The sequence below is a fragment of the Macrobrachium nipponense genome, chromosome 44, assembly GCF_015104395.2.
Source record: "Macrobrachium nipponense isolate FS-2020 chromosome 44, ASM1510439v2, whole genome shotgun sequence".
In the NCBI taxonomy this organism is placed as follows: Eukaryota; Metazoa; Arthropoda; class Malacostraca; order Decapoda; family Palaemonidae; genus Macrobrachium; species Macrobrachium nipponense.
In genome coordinates this window covers 51145277-51153440 of record NC_087221.1, presented here as the reverse complement: position 1 = coordinate 51153440, position 8164 = coordinate 51145277, and the positions used below count along the sequence as shown (strand labels likewise).

Sequence of the window (8164 nt, the reverse complement as noted above, 5' to 3'; positions counted from 1 at the left end):
CAGCAATACAGATAACTACTAGCGTTATCTTCGGTTATGGGTTGGATAGGAGTTTTAGAATCTGCATTTAAAATGTTACTCTCAAAGCTTCGTGATAAATATTGATTAAAGTGACATGGTCATGAGAAGGTAGCTCCTTGAGCTGGAAAAGATAGCTAGATTCACTCGTCATGGTTTTAGTTAATCTGTCAGAGCATAATTTTAATATTATAAAGTATCAAAAAGACAGTATTATCACCGCCAATAATAACCCTTTTCACCGCACCTTTTAGTCTGCCACAAGTGTTGCTTTACCTTATCAGTCGTGGTAGTGATACAGTTGTCTCAAAGTATTCCTTTACCCCTTGCCCTTCTGTTTCATGAAGATAGTATGGTAACACCGCAATTCTGCGAATGAAAGCCTATTTGTCTTGTAACGACGGACGCGAATGGTCGAACTATTGGTATGCCAATGCTCATATATTTTTAAACACTGCTGTAGGCAATATGTTAATGGTATACGAATAATCATTCACATTACAAATGAAATGAGTTATCGTTAAATAGAAAAAGAGTAATAAAAATATCAATGGTAAAAATCACATTTAGTCCTGATTAATCATACATCGTCAGCCTTCGTTACATTCTTGTTTTGCTTGTTTTCATTTTTACATTTCAACATTGTATAAACGGAAATAAAAATATTTATTTCCATAGTGATTTAACTAAATCTTGACCTCAAATGTAAGGAATGTTGTGAGAATGGAAATTGGAAACTATATCTATCTATCTATCTATCTATATATCTATCTATCTATCTATCTATCTATATATATATATATATATATATATATATATATATATACATATGTATATGTGTGTGTGTGTGTTTGTATATATATATATATATATATATATATATATATATACTATATATATATATATATATATATATATATATATATATATATATATATATATATATATATATATATATATATATGAATAACTTGATCACGAAGTATATGAAACGTGATGCTATGTATAAATAAAGGTTTTTTGCCACAAAGGAAAAAATGAAAAAGCGAGATAGCCAAGTACTTTCGGTCCTGTTCGGACCCTTTACTGAGGCAAACTTATTTTATTTTTACAGAGAACAACATAGTCAAAAGAAAGCTTAATATACAAACTGACACTACAAGATTAGCAAGCAATAAGGGCGATTTTCACTCTACAGAAAGGAGGAGCCGCCGGAGGGAAGCCACACCTTGAAGGATACACGCAGTAAACAAGTGATTCTCCCAGAAAACAGTACATTTTGAAAAAACACGGGGAGCATATACAATTTAATATCATGAAAAATTTACACAAATTTTCCCCCCAAAAAATTATTATTAATGAAAAGACGAAAGAAAATATAAATATATATAAATAGTATATCGAGCAAGAGTAAGAGGGAGAGAAAATATCGAAACAGAGAGAGAGAGAGAGAGAGAGAGAGAGAGAGAGAGAGAGAAAGACAGGAGAGAGACAGAGAGAGATCGAGAGAGAGAGAGAGACGCCAGGAGATATAGAGAGAGAGAGAAAGAGAGAAAACATAATATCTATATACATGTGGGACTAATTTATTAGTTGTTCATTTATTTTAAGGTCCTTCATAAACATCTTACAAATATATGGGTCCAAATGGTACATTCCCATACTAAGATTTAGGTTGTTTTTATTAGTGATTTGTATAATTGCCGATTCCAGTAAATTTCTTGAAACATAATCATTAGATCTAGCAATTACCGAGGTATCAACCCAATTAATACAATGAGATTTTTCACTCAGATGGATAAACAGTGCATTTGAAGTCTGGGCTGTTCTAACTGAATACATATGCTGCTTTATACGTACACATAAATTTTTACTTGACTGACCAACGTAAAACGATGGGCAATCCTTACAAGGAATTTTGTAAATGATGTTTTTTTTTTAATTTTTGTTATGGGACTATTCTTAATTAGCATATCTTTAATGGTATTGTTATAAGAGAATACTACATTAACATTTAAATCATTTAATGTTAATGTAGTGTTCTCTTATAACAATACCATTAAAGATATGCTAATTAAGAATAGTCCCGTAACAAATAACAACGCTCCCATTGTTAATAGTGGTGGCTGGCGGTGGTCGAACGAAAAAGCCTTTTGTGAGATTGGTATCAGCTATAAAATGCTGTTTTCATAGTGTCTGATTGTGGGAATGTGTTATATTTCAGTTGATAACTTGTGGGGGTTAAGGTTTGTCCATCCGCTATCGGTGGTACTGAGCAAAGAGAATTGAACTAGTCATCAAATTTGCCCATGGTGATGCCTCGGGCTCGGTTGGTCAGTCAGTTAGGACTTAGATCTTGTGAGTGCCTTCTTGCTGAGGGCGTTTGTGTTGTGCCAATGAGATTCGCTTGTTTATAATTGCGCAGATTCCGGGATTTTCTTCCATTGTGAAGGGGTGGGTGTTACAATGCGTTTTTTGAGTCGGGGGGGTTTTGAGTCATTTTGTGAGTTGTGGGATTGGTTTAGGATACCACATTCTTTTTCCCCATAGGAGTAGCAGAAAGTGATGTGTTTCTTTATTGGCGCATGTTTAGAAGAGACACATTTGTCTTTGTTTAATACATGTGTGTGTGTATGAATGGTTTTCATACATCCAATACTGTGGTTTTGCCTGGAGATAGAGCGCCCACTTGATCTTACGTGGTCAGCGTAATTTCTGCTGAACCGACCCAAAGGGGTATTGCAAGAGGTGAGTAGTGGTCTGCCTCGGGGGACATTGCTTGATCGGGAGGGTGAAGCTCTCTCTCTTTTTTTTTTTTTTTTTAGTGGGGGGTGAACTTCTTTTTTTCTTTGTGCAAGGACATCAGCTGATAATGATTGGTTGATGATGTGACATGCCCGTAGGGTTTTTTTAGAAAGTTTTTTTTTTCCTTTCTCTTGAGTGAAGAGAAAAGGAAATGATATACATATGGGATGTGGTGTAAGTTTTCCTTATGCTTTGGAAGGCATAATTATAAATGGGGACACAGAGATGATTATTTTTTTAAATGGAGATTTGATTGATTTTGGGGAGATTACTTTAAAATGGTGCTAAGTGGTGATGAGTGGTGATGACTGATGTTGTCAATTGGTGATTGCCGAGTGGTGCTGAATGGTGATGCCCGGTGGTGCTGACTGATGATGATTGCTGACTGATGTTGTCAGGTGGTGTTGCCATTGGTGGTGGATGGATGCCTCGTGTTGTGTTTGGTGTATAGTGGGGAAATGGTGTTGATTTTGGAGTGTGGCAATATTGGTGTATACTGGGGGATTGGCAATATTAATGCCCTTACTTGAGATATTTTACTGGAGAATTCTTATTATCATTATTATGGGAGATATTTTACGGGAGGTGCTTGAGTAGAATTATCATTATTTGAGATATTTCATGGGAGATTATTCTATAATTATTACAGATAATTATATTATGGACAATTATTACAATGAATTATGGGAGAAGTTTTGTGGTTAATTATTTATAGAGTTTCTGTGACTTTGGAGAATATGTCAGTAGTTCATGGGTGATGAATCTGGCTGAATATTTGGTGAATGGGTAAGCATTAACATTGGTGATGTCTTTTATACTAATACTGGTGATTTTTTTATATACTAACATGGGTATTGTAATGCTATCAACGGTGTTGTTGTTTTTTTTTGTGGATTTGGGAGGTACTAACGACACATTTTTTTTTCTATGAGTTCAGCAAAGAATTGCTTGACATCTACTTGAGTCACGGGGATAGTTAACAGTGCCGTTGATTTTTCTTTTTTCCTTTTTTGGATGTTAGCCATCGCTGACACAAGTCTTTTTATCATGGGTGAATTTGAATTTATCTTTTCTCTCCAGTTTGTGTGAATTTTTTTTTTTTTTTTTTAATATCTCAGTTCGTGACTTGGAGTCATTGTTCGGGAAAGTGTTTATGATTTCAGCTGTTTGATGCTGCAGAGAGATTTATGGGAGAATTTTTGCATTTTTTTTAATGCATACGTAATGGCACTACATTTTTTTTCTGGATATTTGTGTTCCAGAAGTTGTGGGTTTCTTGCACAATACCTTTGTTGTATTTGTGACAACTTTGCCAGAGATAGGAAACTTGCTAAGTTTCTAGTGGCTTATGTCGTAGTGCATATGGAGAAGTCTTTGCTTAGACACTTTGAATTTGGAGTTTTGTTATAATGAGTTGTGGCACATTGGTGATTTTTTCTAGAATTTCCTGGACAATTTTATTTGCCGAGTTTTTGCCTTTTCTCAGCAGTTTTGCTAAACAGAGAGTTTATAGTTTTTGACTATAACATTGAGTTATTTTCTTGGAGAATTGGAGATATAATATATTGGAGGTATAATATTTTTTAGCCATTGGATATTTTTTTTATTTTTTTGGAAATATTCCACAGTCTAGGCCTATGGTGCTGAGAGCTATGTTTAGTTCAATTATTTTGCAGCCATCTTTGTTGCAAATGGAGACACGTTTTTGAGGAGACATGTGGCAATATGCATGAGTGCGTCAGCAAGGTACTTTGAGTGCATTTTTTTTGGAGATGGAGTTACATTTTTTATTATCCTGCTTGGAGATATAATATTTTTTGGAGACTTGTTTTATTCCACATGAAATTATTGGTGAAACAGAGGTGAATATTTTTTTTGTTACTGGAGTGGTGGTTTTATTAACACGTGGTTATTGGTGAAATAAGAGGGAATATGGTGGTGTGGTTATTAATTAAATGGAGGCAATATTTTCATCACTGGGGTGGTATTATTATTAAGATGGTGATTTATATATATATGGAGATGGCATTAATCTTTGGGGGTGACCTTATTTGTGGTTATGATTTTTTTTGAGTTGAATTCCTGGAGTTTTTTGCGAGCCAAGAGAAGAGTTCTGTGGTTCCTTCTTTTTTGTTTTGTGACTAATTGGAAGCGAGTGGCATCACTGCATTACGAGTCCTGTGGAGATGTTGTGATTTTTTATGTTCACCAGTGAGTTATTTTTGGAGGCATATAATTGCTGACTTGTGAGTTTATCGTAGTTTTTATCCTGGATAGGTGATATTTTTTTTATATAATTGGGCAGTATCATGTGAGTATTATGTCTTTGAGACAAATTTTGAACACCTTAGATATATCCTGGAGATAATTTTGTGAAATGTGCTTACGTGATTTCAGTATAGAACATTTTTTTTTGAGAATCATGAGTTTCTGAAGTTGCGAGACTGACTAGACATTTTTATGGTGCAGTTCGAGCACCTGACGTGTCTGCAGGTGGATTTTTTGCTGCAAATGCGGTGATGAGTGCGGTGTGCTGACTCTTTTCCTCTACTGGTGATTGCTCAGAGTTTTTGCAATATCTGGAAATGTTGACCATAGCATTTCATGAAAATGTACGTGTAAAAGGATGGTTTCTGGCCATGTCCGATAGCTTGAAAAGTTGCGATGTCAAAATTCTGTAACTATACATGTGGCATTTATGGGGAAAATGCGGGGTTATGTATATCGTGCATATATTATGTGCTTTGTGATGGGGAGAATTCATGTATTATTATCACTGTTATTATTTTTTTTTCTTTTTTTCCTTTTCCTATGAGAGAGGTAATTGGGGATTAAGCTTTAAATAGCATTTCTTTTTGGACAGGAGATGTAATTTATTGGGGTTGTGGTTTATATAAATGGGCGTTTTGAAATTAATTATGTTAGCGGTGAAGAGAGTTTTTGCTGATTTTATGGGTTGTTGAAATATCAGAGCTTGAGAGAACATTTTTGATAATTTTGGGGCTGGGCTTGTTACGTGATTTTTTTTTCTTGGGCTCATTACTTTTTTTCTTTTTTTAACTTGTGAGAATTTGCGAGTTTGAAATGTGAGTGCAGAAGTCCGTAAAGTTACTGTGAGTTTTGGATTGTGTGCTGGTGTGTGAGTTTGGATAATTGAGTTAGAGAACTTAATATTTTTTTTTTTGCGGAGTTGTGATAATGACTTATGATTTAGTGGTCTTATTAAATGGAGTTAATTGGGAGACGTTCAGTTAGTTTTTTGGGGGAATTTTTGAAGTCATTATCTGATAGAAGTAGTATGTCTGGGGCTAATTTTCTTTTTTGATTGACCGATGACTTGACTGACATACTTAAACACACCATAATCGTCATTCCCCGATGCTAGCAAGACGCCCACCAGCCATTGTAGAGATGTTGCTGTCGTTTGCCCAGGGTACTTACAAGAGTTTCTCTGAGTCTACAGAGTTCTACAGCTTTGGGTCTACAGAAGCCGTTAGATATCTTCTGCTGGGAGATGTTTCGCCTTCCTACAGCGTATTTTTCACGAGTTGCAGTTGCAGACAAAGAGGGATATTCAAGAGTCGAAGATGGAGACAAAGTTTCTACACCTTATTGTTTTTTGGAGATGAAGCGTGATAGACATTACTTTGTGCTGCCAGAGATGTGCAGTTACTACTATATTTTGTGTTTTGAGCTGGCCAATGTGTTTTTTTATGTATGAGCTGTTTTATGTGGCCTGTGGCTAGGCAGGGGCTATCCAAGAGGGTGGCCAAGTTTATCTGTTAAAAGGAGGAATGTGCAGACTTATCATTTTTAACTTCCCATGGAGACGGAGTCCGGGCGACAACCTAAGAAAGCTGATATCTCTTTTTTTGGGGATGGTGTGACACTAAGATGCTTACTTAGCAGGTCAATGTTCGTTCTGTGGGTATGTGAGTTCGAGAGGCTATTGTTCAAGGTGCCTTTGAAAACTGGCTGCGACCAGTTACTGAAGAGTGTGAATACATGTGTACATGTAAGAACTATGTCCATTCTTAATGGCATGGTTTAGCCAAGAACTAGGGAGACAGCTACGGGAGAAAAGGCAAGATGCCGGGATAGCTCTGCGAAAGTTATATTTGTTTCAGTGTTGACATTCCAGGTTGCAATGGGCGGATCTAGTGGAGGGAACAAAGTGTCCTAGTGAGGGGACTAAGTGTCCTAGTGAGGGAATTATAGTGTTTTGGAGAAGAGATAATTGGTGTGATTAATTACTGAGTAAGACTATTATTTCAAGGGGGGTTGTCTGTGAGACTTGAACTATTATCATTCTGTTAATTATCCTGTAAGAACCTGAATTATGCAACTAGTACTTTACTTTGAATAAATGTCTATTTTTGTAGCTATGCCAGTGATCGCCTTGAGAGAGAGAGAGAGAGAGGGGGGAGGGACTGAGTGTTAACAGTTTGCCTTCCGCAATGGCTGAACACTTACCAAATATGAAAATAGGGGGGGGGGGCGACGCTCCCATTGTTAATATATATATATATGATATATATATATATATATATATATATATATATATATATATATATATATATATATATAACTGAATCACGAAAGTTTGGAACGTGATAAATGCATAAATTAAGGTATACGCCACAAAGGAAAGATGAACAACGGAGTTTCTGCAAGATCTTTGGACTCAACGTCCTTTACTTAGCAGACAAACTGACATACATGAAAAACTGAGAGTACAAGGAAGGGTCGTATAAGTAACAGATAGGGTTTATAAGGAGATCAGTACCTAGAATCCAACACACCTGGAGAATGAGTAACCTTTCCAAACAAGCATAAACATGGGTACAATTAAAGAACAAAAAGATTAAATCCAACTGCTCAGACACAGGGACAAGACAATTAAAGGATTATACAGGGTGGCAGCTGACCACATTCAGATATATTTGGTAAACAAAACCTTATTCACAAAACATATTAAACATACATATACAAAGAAAATATCAATAAGGCAACTAATTCGTATTTAAATCTATGATTATATCTTTGAGGTCATTCTTAAACATGTTACAAATACAAGGGTCTAAATGAAATAGGCCACGACTAATATTAAAATTACAGTGGGAAGTAAGTTGTATAATGGCAGATTCTAAAAGATTTTGTGATAAGACATCTTTTGATCTTGCAATTACTGAACTACCATTCCAATTTATCCAGTGGTTGTTTTCACTTAAATGAATGAATATTGCATTAGATGTTTGCCCAGTTTTGACAGAATATTTAGGCTGTTTAATCTTACTTCTAAGCCCTTGCTCGACTGTCCGAGATAAAAGGAGGGGCATTC

At 35.6% G+C, this 8164-nt stretch overlaps 1 protein-coding gene across 1 annotated transcript in view; it reads left to right on the top strand.

Moving 5' to 3' along the window:
* The window catches only part of LOC135204358 (uncharacterized), a 72863-nt gene that overhangs the window by 45365 nt on the left and 19334 nt on the right, over positions 1 to 8164 (top strand). The gene's annotated exons all lie outside the window — the stretch shown is intronic.